An 11,518-nucleotide genomic window follows, 5' to 3' on the forward strand; every position below is an offset into this window, starting at 1 on the left:
TGGATGTATCTGTGCAGGCAGCCACGGTATTTGAGTACCAGATGCAGCTCAGAATCTTTAATACCCAACTGTGTGCGAAGGGTATGAAAATTGTTCGTGAACTCCGGCACATCTTGGTCTCGTCCCTGCCGCAGTGTGGTCCATTTGATGTATTTGTCCTTGTAGCTTTTGACAGGGTAGTACTACTCCTTGATGGCATCTCGGAAGTCATTCCAAGTGGGTGTGGCTGAAAATAGTGAGCCTGTACTTTCATCCTTCTGCTCGCAGTAGGTTTCCCACCAGTCCTTGACGTGGGGGGCTGCTTTGAGAAGAGCGAAAACAATCTTTTCCCGATTTGAAAATTCATGAACAGAAAAATACCCATCTAGCAGATTTAACCATTTATCTATGGCATCTACATCTATTTGACCCTCGAAGATGGGGATTTCAAAATTAACTTGTACCTTAAATGGTGTGGCGTTTTCAGAGTAACTCTTGGAAGCCGATGCGCCGCCTCTGGGTAGCCGCTGAAGGATCTGCGCAAAGCTATCCATCATCATGTTCCTTTGCCGCTCGAGCACTTCTTCGAGCAAGATTTTGATAGGATCTCCTGCCCCCTCATCCTTCTTCTCATCTGCCATGGGAGGCCGTCAGGATTTGCGAGGTTGGTCTTGCAAAGGTTCGACCAGTTCAAGCCCTAACTCCTTATATCCCGACCTCGTTGGGGACATGCAAAGAAAAATAGAGAAAAAGCAGACTGCTCTGATACCACTGATCCAGATTTAGACAGGAACGCAACAAATTACAGAGATAACCATATACATAAAGATGCAGTGGAAATAACACTTCATTTCATTAATGTAAAATAATGAAATATGCTTACAACCAGAAATGGAAATAAACCAACTAGGGCGATGGTAGCTTATCTCTGAGAAGAGATGTGGTGGCTACATGCCTCTGAACTGTTCTAAAACTGTGTTACAATGAGGCTCAAAGGCCTATTTATTGTTGAGAAACAATGGAAAACCCTTCACATCCCAAAACTTAAACCGTAGAAGATGAAACGCCAAATTGTGGGCCCCGTTTGGGTAAATTGGTACATTCATTTCCCAGGGTTGTAACTTTGGCATACGATCTCCGTCTGACGCGTACGATAGCTCGTTAGAAATATCTATCCGAGTACTACCACTTTGGGAGGAAACATCAGTCCATGGACCCATGTTGCGCCAGATTTCCCAAGAAAAGTCTTTTAGGGCCTCAAAACAGCTCCGGAAGTTCAGGACCCGAAAAACTACTAAAAATAGTAAACTGTGCTACAATTTAGGAAACTGAAAAAGCTGAAAGAGATAGTTGTCAGGGTCCAAATGGGATAGGTGGGTGGCCACCAACAGCCACCTGGATCAGAATTACAATGAGGAGCTCAATTTGAGTCTCCTGAAACAGAGAATGTTTGGTAGGGTGGTTCTTGGATCCCCCAAGCCACTAGAGTGTATAGACTCTTTTCCTTGCCAAATATTGACCTCTCTAGTCTTTAATAAGAGGAGCCCAATGTGGTGCTCAATTCCCAACAGATCCTCTCATGGATTTCTTGAACTTCTCAAGCTTTCTGTCTACTCAATGCTGCCTATGGTCAGCTTGGCTCTCTGTTTTCTGCTTCTTGCTTTATTGTTCTTTCGCCTCCTCTCTCTATCCTTATTCTCTATGCTGTGTTTGTTCATAGCTTAAAGCTAGTCTGCCTCATGACTACTCACCTCCTCTTCTGCTCCTTCGGTTCACCTGCTACTGTTCGCTTGGAGTTCCCTGCCCTTGTGTCTTTGCCAACGTCTCACAAGGAGTGACCACTTGTCCTCTCATGAACTGCGCTAGCTCTTCCTCAATAATTCGGTTTTTCAGTTACACTATGGAATGACTCATCCGCCAACTCAGTGGTAAAATTGGACTTCAAACTTCTCTACGCCGCAGCCTAATCCCTTGTCAAATCTGGTTCCTCCATCGGACAAAATCTCCACCATCAGATCTGGAGCCGCCAGATCCTATGACATTCGCTTATTTCACACGGTTGACTTGCTCGACCGTTAGTGTGCGATGAGCGGTGATCTTCTCTCTCATCTAACGGACACGCGTCGGGCACTAAATGGAATTGCTCTTTTTTCTCCAAATCTGCTTACCACCCAAGGATGCCTCTGATATATACCACTGGTTTTCGGAGCGTGGGTCCGGCCTTTCACCTTAGCTCCTTCCCCATGGTTTCCCGGCTTCCATGCCACCGAGTGCTTCGGGGCTTTTTCCTTCTCGAGGGGTTTTTTCGAGCGATGCGCGATTAGTGCTAAGCTTGCATTAGAAATGCCCTATGTTTCCCAATCCGGGCTTCCCAAGTACTAGTTTTGCCTCCTGCCTAGTCTCCATGGGCCTCGGTCAGCACGCTTTGACCGAGGTCCTTATCGTTCCTCATTGGCTGCAAACTGCCATTTTTCAGAGGTTTTCCTGATCACTCTTGCATAAATTTTGAAGTTTGTCATGATTCGATACAGTCATGGCATTGTGATAATTCTTCATGGATCTAATTAGGATCACAACCTTCCCATTGAAAAAGCTTTTGGACCACCAGAAGTTGGTTTTCAAGCATCGACTAAGTGAGGGTACGATTGTCTCACTTGTCTGATCTCTATCCACTTTGCACTACTTGGCTTTGAACCCTTGAGCCCAATTCTAAGGTACTCAACATCTCCCCTACACGTCATCCTCACCTTCCTATCCAACACTGTGTGTTCCTACAATTCATTAAGATATTTAGGTAGTAGGTCATCAATAGAAGTCAATTGACTTTTCTCTTCAGGATCCTCAATTAGTGAAGGTTCAAACAATCTCAAGCAATCTCCATTTACGACTGAATAGATGTGCATGTAAGCTGGTAGATCAAGGCGAAAGGCATTCTCACCAATCTTCTTAAGTATCCTAAAAGGTCCATACCTAATAGGTTTTAGCTTTTTACCTTCACCTTGAATCCTATCCTTGCTGATGTATAGCTAGACTTGGTCACCAACTTGGAAACTATGCTCCATCTGATGCTTTTCATGCCTTGCCTTGTATTTTTCTTGGCTCTTTTCCAGCTATTCTTGTACTGCCTGGTGGATCTCTTGGATCTGTTCAATGAACCTAGTTGCCCTGTCCACATCACGGTGTCCCTCAACTGTGGTGTCTTTCCCAAAGACAAAATCCAAAGGAGACCTTGGTGTGAAACCAAAACAGGTCTCAAAAGGAGATCTCTATGTAGAATAATGTTTTGCTCTATTGTAAGCATGCTACACATAACACAAATGTTCATCCCAAAGCTTAGGATGTTTGCTGTAATATCCACTAAGTAACTAGATCACTGTCTTCTTAACTACTTCTATCTAGCCATTAGTTTGTGGATGAAAAGATGTGCTTTTCTTCAGTTTGGTGTCCATCAGTTCCCATAGACTTGACCAAAACTTCCCCGCAAATCGGGTGTCTCGATCAGATACAATGGAAGTAGGTAATCCAAAATAAACCCATACATGTTCAAAAAATAGTTTTGCAGTTTGTTCAGTTGTAGTCCGTTTATTACAAGGTATCAAAATACACATTTTGTTGAACCTATCCATAAAAACATATAGATAAGCATGAACTTTCCTATATTTAGGCAGTCGTCCAACAAAATCCATGGAAACACTTTCCCAAGGGTGAGAAGGAACTAGTAGTGGAGTGTACAAGCCTAGTTTTCTGTTGTTGGGATTGCTTTTAGCACACGTAGTACACCCTCTTACATATCTAGAAACTGTCTCATTTATTTTTGGCCAATAACAAAATCTTTGCAGTTGTGCAACTGTTTTACTTACGCCAAAGTGATCTGATATTAGAGAAGTGTGTGCTTCTCGAATTATCTTTACTCTCTCAGTTTGTGGAATGCATAACTTCCCACAATGGTATAAGAGTCAGACCTTTACATGATAGTCCAATTCTTCTACTGTTTTTCTTTGACTTAAAGTTGCATATACATCTTTAAAGTCTATATCTTGAGCATATTGTTCAATGTAACTCTCATGTAACATAGAATTATGCTTAAGTATAGTAGATGCATTTATAATGCGTCTAGATAACATGTCTGCGACTTTATTATGTATGCCCTTTTTATTTCTAATGACTAAATGAAACTGTTGTAAAAAACCCATCCATCTATGGTGTCTTGATTGCTGCAACTTAGTTTGGGAGTGTAGATATTGAAGTGGTTGATGATTAGTATGTATTACTATCTCTTTGCCCATTAAGTAATGTTTCCATTTTTTCACACTCTAGACTATTGCATACAATTCTTTATCATATGTAGGATAGTTAACTACTACAGAATTAAATGTCTCAGAATAATAACATATGGGTTTACCATGCTGTGTCAACACTGCTCCCATGGCATAGTCATTGGCATCTGTTTGAATCTCAAATGGTCTCTGAAGATCAAGTAGTGCTAGTACAGATGTTGTACTAATCTTTTCTTTCAAGGTGTCAAAGGCTTTCTGCTATTTGCCTCCCCACTGAAACACCTTGTTCAATCGTGTTAAAGCATGCAAGGGAGTTGCAATTGAGGAAAATTTAGAAATGAACTTCCTCCAATATTGTGCTACCCCTAAGAAGCTTCTAACTTCTGTAGCAGATTTGGGTTTAGGGAAATTTACAATGACTGCCACTTTAGAGGGATCTATCTTCAATTCACCATCCCCTACTATAAGACCCAAATAACTTAGAGATGTTTTGCCAAATTCAAACGTTAGAGTTTAACATGAAGTTTTTCTCTTTTCAAAACCTCTAATGTCTGCTTAACATGCTTTAAGTGTTCTTCCCATGTTTCGCTAAAAGTCAGAATGTCATCCAGATACACAATAACAAAATCATCAAGAAAAGGTCTGAGTACATCATTCATTAATCTCATGAAAGTAGCAAGAGCATTAGTTAAGCCAAAAAGCATAACCAGCCACTCATACAATCCTTGATTTGTTTTGAAAGCAGTCTTCCATGCATCTTGTTCGGCAAATCTGACCTGATGGTATCCACTGTGCAAGTCCAACATGGAAAAATAAACAACTTCCTTCAATTGATCTAAAAGATCATCTATGCGAGGAAGGGGATAACGATTTTTTATTGTTATCTTATTAAGTTATCGATAATGGATGCACATTCTCCACGAGCCGTCTTTATTTCTCACCAAAACGATTGGTGACCCACATGGTGATGTGCTAGGTCTGATGAACCCTTTCTCGAGCAACTCCTGCACCTACTTCTTGATTTCAGCGTTCTCTAAAGTAGACAACCTGTACATTCCAATGTTAGGCAATGGAGCATCTTGTTGCAAAATAATACCATGTACTATTTCCTTTTTCGGTGGCAAACCTTTAGGTTGTTGAAACAAGATATCATAATCTGAAACAACATTTTCTAAATCATCTTGCTGTTTAGCATTACAGCCTTGAAATACATTGGTTTTGTAGAAATTTTGAATAATTTAACACATATTCAACAAAGATTATCCTGATCATGTACTATTGCGGAATACATACACAATACATAAGCTCCTCTACGTTGATCATCAATATAGTAGCATCAATAACAATAAAACATCAAGAGCATTCACACATTAACACAGTATTGTTATAGACATTTTTGTGCCTTACAGCTATAAGCATGAAATGTCCATAATCTAAAGGATCCAAAGTCCCTAAACATGTTGTTCCTACCCCTAGAGGAACAAGGCTAACAAACCACAACAATTCACAGAAGTTCTCCACCAGAAACTGCTCAAAAACAAGTCAATTCAGGATCAATTCAGAGGCTCCACTAGCTGTCTGCGCTGAAATGCAGAGATTACACTGGCTAGGTGCACTGCAACGTAGGTAGAAGCACTACTAGGGTGCGCTGAGCGGGAAATGAAAAATGGCAAATTCATTCAACGAGGTGGAAAGACCCTGGAAGCTTCCAGAATCTTCTCCACTGACACTTGCCTCAATGAATTCGACTAGTGATGAGTAAGAGGCCTTAGTCTGCAAGTGGAAGCAAGAACTGACAGAGGGAGAGGACACTAGTCAGATCCCAAGATGACTCATCCTCTCTCCAAACATCTATATATGGATCTCTCCTCCATGAGATCCAGGAGGCTGGAATTTTGTTATTGCAAAGAATTGCTGTTGGTTTGAGATTGGAATCATTGGGTGCTTAATGCTTTGAAGGGAGGTGAAGATAGGAATTTCATTCGCTGGGAGGTAGATACTGGATTGGAGCCCTCTTGGTTGTATCTCCTCCTGAACCTTGTTATTCATCAATAAAGCTATCTTGGTTTCTCCTATATACTGATGTATCTTTGATGTACGATTGCATTAGTATGTTTAGTTTATTTCTAATCCTGAACTAGTTATGAATATGAATCTATGTCTTTGTGTAGTGTTCTCTTCTTGTGATCTTGCAGGAACCTGTTGAAGCTGGGCGAGTGAGAAGGAAAGTAGCTGGGAACCCTCAAAGAGAAGAGAAACCAGATCGAGGGACAAACAGAAGACATCGGTTAGTCCATCTATCTCTCTTCATTCTTGATTCATAAAGGAAGAATACTAGAATAGCTGTTTTTGTTTGTTGCTAAGGCACTGTCACACCTTAGGTGGATAGGATCGTCCTGCATAGGTATTTTTCCCCACAAAAAATTGGCGACTCCACTGGGGAGATCTGTTTAGTCATTTTATTTGTGTCTCCATCATTGTTTGTTTCATAGACTCAAAAGCAGCAATCGAACTGCATCTGCTATTTTCAGATGCAAAGTAGACAGCTGCTGCTTTGATCCAATCACTGGATTTGTCTATGATCTGAAAAATGGACTCACAAATGATTTGATGATCCTTTGTGATAGATCTTAGCCCTCCTTCAAATCATCCCTTTGATTATACCTTGCTTGTTGCTTTGATTTGGCCTGAAACCGTAGATTAATCAGCAAACTGTGACCCAGAACCCAGAGAAGAACTCTCGTTTCTGCTTCAGCGCAGACTCTATGAAGAGGTTCTGCATTTCAATGCAGGTCCCGTGAAGGCTACCTGCGTTGAATGTCAAAACCTCTGTGTTGAGGGTGCGTTGATCCAGCTTAAGCCTTGTGCAGCTGGGGTTCTCTGCTCTGTTTTGCATTGTTTTGATTTCTGATTTCTACAGCCTGTAACCAGCATAGGTACCTGTCTGAGAACTCCTTTTCTCTGCTTAAATTCCACCTCCTTTTGTACAAAAAGACTGTGAGTGTTTTTATGTGTTTGTGGCATCATTTATAGTTTTCCTTTGCGAGAGCGAAATAGTCATCCTGTAGCCCTTGATTCAGATCTGTTGATTGTGATCTTAGGAGAGAGTTCATTGGCTGTTTATAGTTGGTTATACATTCATTTTTGCTTTTGGTTTGAGTTTGTCTCTTTTGAGTGTCAAAACAAGTATTCATTTCGAAAATCGTTAAGTGTTGTAATCTCTTCTACCCTTTCTGATTTCGAAAAAGTAAACTTGTTTGTATTTGTCATTTAAAAGCAAATTCAAAGTTGTACAAAAAGCTTTCTTTTTAGGCATCAATATTAAGAGAGCGGAAAACAAACGCCTGCATTGTGCATTTGCATCTTGATAGTTTGCATGTTGGATTTAGGAAAAGTGCATTTAGAGTGTGTTGATTGCTCTTTGAGAAAAGATGGTGTCTTTCTTTTCCCTTTGTAGCTAGGATTTTCATTGTTGAAAAGATATAAAGTTTGCTTATCATCTTTAGACTGCATTTAGGAATTGTATCATACATCTTGTGGTGATCCAAAAAGGCAAACTTCTAAGAAAGATCAACCTAAAATAAATTGAATGAACTTAACAATGCTTTGTAACTTAACGCACAACATAGAGGTCTAGGCTAGAGACGTGTTCCGACGTCGTAAAGCCTGGTGACTGTCGATCTCGCTGATGGTGGGTGATTCCTCCTGAGGGATGATAGCGCCAGTACGGATTGTGCTCCCACGTACCGTCGAGTATATATTGGGAGACCCCTATAGGCATAAAACCTTTATCCTTAGGAAGTTGTGTCGGCTGCCCTACTGATCGCAATGCACTGAACACAGCATTCAGGAAGATTGACCGCCCGTACCTTAAAAAGTATTCTGCGGTTTTGCGAAAAGTTTGGCACACCCTCTACCTAGAACTCCAGAGCAGTTCCTTTTGGCCTTTTTCAGACTCGATAATGGAAAAAGTCCATCCGAGCATTTGTCACTTCGGGCTGGTTAAAACATCGAAGGAGACTAGAGTCATCTTTAGCTTTTTCTCAACTCTTTAAAATTGAAAAAGCAAGTTGTGTCTAAAGCGTCGTTAAAATTTATTTTAAACGGAACAATCACCCCTATTCCCGCGTTGATCTTTCAGTTGAGAAAATGGAGCCCTCCAACCAAGGAATTCCCCTTGGTGGAAGCCCTAGTCCCTTCTCCTCTTGGGGAGATGTTGGAGTGCCCCATATGGCCACATTGTCACTTCCAGGACTGACAATTGGCTTGCCGGTCTGGCTCTTCTCAACCAATGTCGTTCAGAACAACACTATTCTTGAACAGTCGAATCAACAGTTAGACCAGACTAGAGTTACCCACCAGCCTTCTACTTCATCTAATTCTTCCTCTCCTCCTTCCTCTTCGCTTGACGGAACTGGTAAAACAAAAAACCAAGTTCCTAAGGAGAAGAAGGAAAAGAAGAAGAAAGAGAAGAAGAAGAAGGAGCCAAAAGCAACTGGGGGCAAACAAGTGTCGTCTAACAAAAATCCACACACAACACTGACTAGGCCTAAATCGCCATGTGTCATATGCAAGGGACACCACTTCCACAGAGATTGTCCCTGCATCCCTCGGATACTAAGGGACTGGTCTCCCCGTTTGCACAATTCGGTGGCGTCAACCTCTGATAGCCATGTTGACAGCACACCGTCAACTAGTGAAAGTGAAGCCATAGGACAGAGAGGGAAAGTTAGATTTCCCTGCAAACTATGTGAAGGTGACCATGCCATCCATCGTTGTCCCTTCTTAGACGAGGCTAAAAGAGTTTTGGAAGATCGCTCGGTTTTACCAGTGCGACTTCCTCCTGGATATCAAAAACTCCTGCCAAGTCCTTCACCAGTTGAGAACCCGGCTGGTCCGCTCAGGTGGTCAGCTGAAGCACCTATCATTGAGGATGAACCGTCTGAATCCATACCTGAAGAAAGTCAAAAGGTTGAGGCGGCAGTTGACCCGGTTTTGCCTTCAGAGGCTCTATCTTCGAATGATACCATCACAGAGGAGAATAAAGACGACACCATCCAAATTCTCTTCATCAACACAGACTCCGACGAACAAGGGGGAAATTTGCCCATTCCTTTATCGCAGGAAGGAACTTCGTCAGAGTCATACCCGGCCGTCTATTCGGTCCCACCACCAAGCAACCTAGTTGTATCCTTCGATTGGAGCCAACTAGGCAGACCCCGGTTGCCAGCAAGCATACCATTCAGAATTATCATTCAAATATACAGAATGGTAATGGCTGGCACCATCATTGATGAGGGGGCATCTGTGAGTATCCTTTCCTCTATTGCTTGGAAAGCGCTTGGTTCGCCAGCGCTTTTTCCTGAAATGAGAAATCTGACAGGCTTTGATAAAGGAACTAGTCGACCTTTAGGGATCCTCCCCAATGTGCCTATAACATTGAAAGGGAAGACCGTTCAAATGAACGTGATGGTCATTCAAGGACCCTTGGATCATAACCTACTCCTTCGACGCGACTATATATATTGCATGGGAGCCATTGTCTCCTCACTCTTTAGAGTAATGTGTTTTCCGCACGAAGGAAGAGTGGTCAAGCTCGTGGACTAGCTTTCATTTCCCGGATCACGCATCGCAAATAGTCATATACCATCCCTAAATGGTCTCTTCACGCAAGAAATGTCTCAACCCACGGTCTGTCCTCCCGATGAGGGCGAGTAATTCGGAGGGATATGAATGGAACCCAGGGGGCATGCCTCCTGGTCTGCTTCGGCAGGAAAACTTTGGGTATAGGGTAGGTTTCCACGGGAGAATATGACTAGTCTGTACCCCGCCCATGCTGGAAGAGGGTTATTCTAGAATAAGATTCTTTTGTCAAAGTTATGTGAGTTGACAGACGGAGTCTTTCACCTTTGTCTATTTCGGTAGACATTGCCGAAGAAGTGTTTTGTTTGAAAGGTTAATAGAACAATCTTTGGGTAACCTGAAAGAGGTAGGCCTTTCCTGGTAAAACAAATGTTTTATCTGCAAATTGAGGGGTAACCTTGAAATCGTACTTTATGCCTGGGGGCATGCAAACCTTTTGGAGTGCAAGCAAGGGGCGACTATTTATTTTTTAAATTTTTAGGTCCTCCCTTTAAACCTGTAGGTCTAACCCTTTAAACTCGTAGGATTAGTCGTTTCCGAACTTGCATAACGAAAGGATGCGGGGCTTAGCTTTGGTAAGGCGCAAGCTCCATAAAAAGTGGCATCTTACATGAGACATTCTTATCATATGACTAGATTAATCGAGCCGTTTTAGCACACAGTTCATGCTCGTTAAAAAATAAACGCAAGATCCGAGCAGTTTTAGCACATAGTTCATGCTCGTTAAAAAATAAACATAAGACTGAGAAATGTTTTTCCGCGTTTAAGATCGTTAAAAAATGAACTATATTCTGGTAAATAACCACCGTGAATGTAACATTATCAGCCATTAAAGCCTTGGTCGTGTTTGCACCGTCACCTCCACTTTTCCATTGGCCGATCGTTCACCTCCATATGATTGTTTACCCATTTTGAGGAACAGCTGCGAAGAGTGATTTCACTAGCCATCCTTGTGACACTGCCATGATTGGAAAATTCCAACCCGTACCTGGAATCAGCTGCTAACCCGTTTTATCACTCGTTCCTCAAAAGACGAGTCTTCTTTAAGCTCTTTTCATCTGACTCATAAAATATGAAAAGATTGCTGAGTTTCGGCCTTCCAGCTCGTTAAAGCGACCGGAAGTGCTATCCCTCCTCTAGATTTTAATCTTTTTGGACCTGAGGGATTATTACACAAAAATATCGAGCGCTTGTTTTGTTTGGCTCGTTAAAACTATCGAAAACTCATCCCTTCTGTATTGTTTTATACTTTTTCGGACTTAAGGGATTAGATGACGAAAAAGGACTTTCGGAGTTGACTTTACGTACCTTTTCAGACTCTCTAAAAATGAAAAGGACCGAGTTATCTTTGTTGTTAGACTCGTTAAAAGCATTAAATAGCGACAAACTTGTCTTTAGACGAGAACGAGTTTCGCTATGGCTAGGCTCGTTAAAACATAGCGATGGGCTTGCCTGAAGGGTAAGTTATAGAACAAGCATATGTTATCCTCCTCAAGCTTGACAAAAATAAAGAGGTACTGGTCAACAATGACTGGGGAAAAATTGGGAGAAACTCAAGAAAACTTTGATGGTAGCAAGTCGCTCTTGAACATGACACTTTTCCTCCGTACCACAGTCGG

The sequence above is a fragment of the Pinus tabuliformis genome, chromosome 2_2, assembly GCF_031772625.1.
Source record: "Pinus tabuliformis cultivar Carrire ecotype Pingquan chromosome 2_2, CPIR1, whole genome shotgun sequence".
Classification (NCBI taxonomy): Eukaryota; Viridiplantae; Streptophyta; class Pinopsida; order Pinales; family Pinaceae; genus Pinus; species Pinus tabuliformis.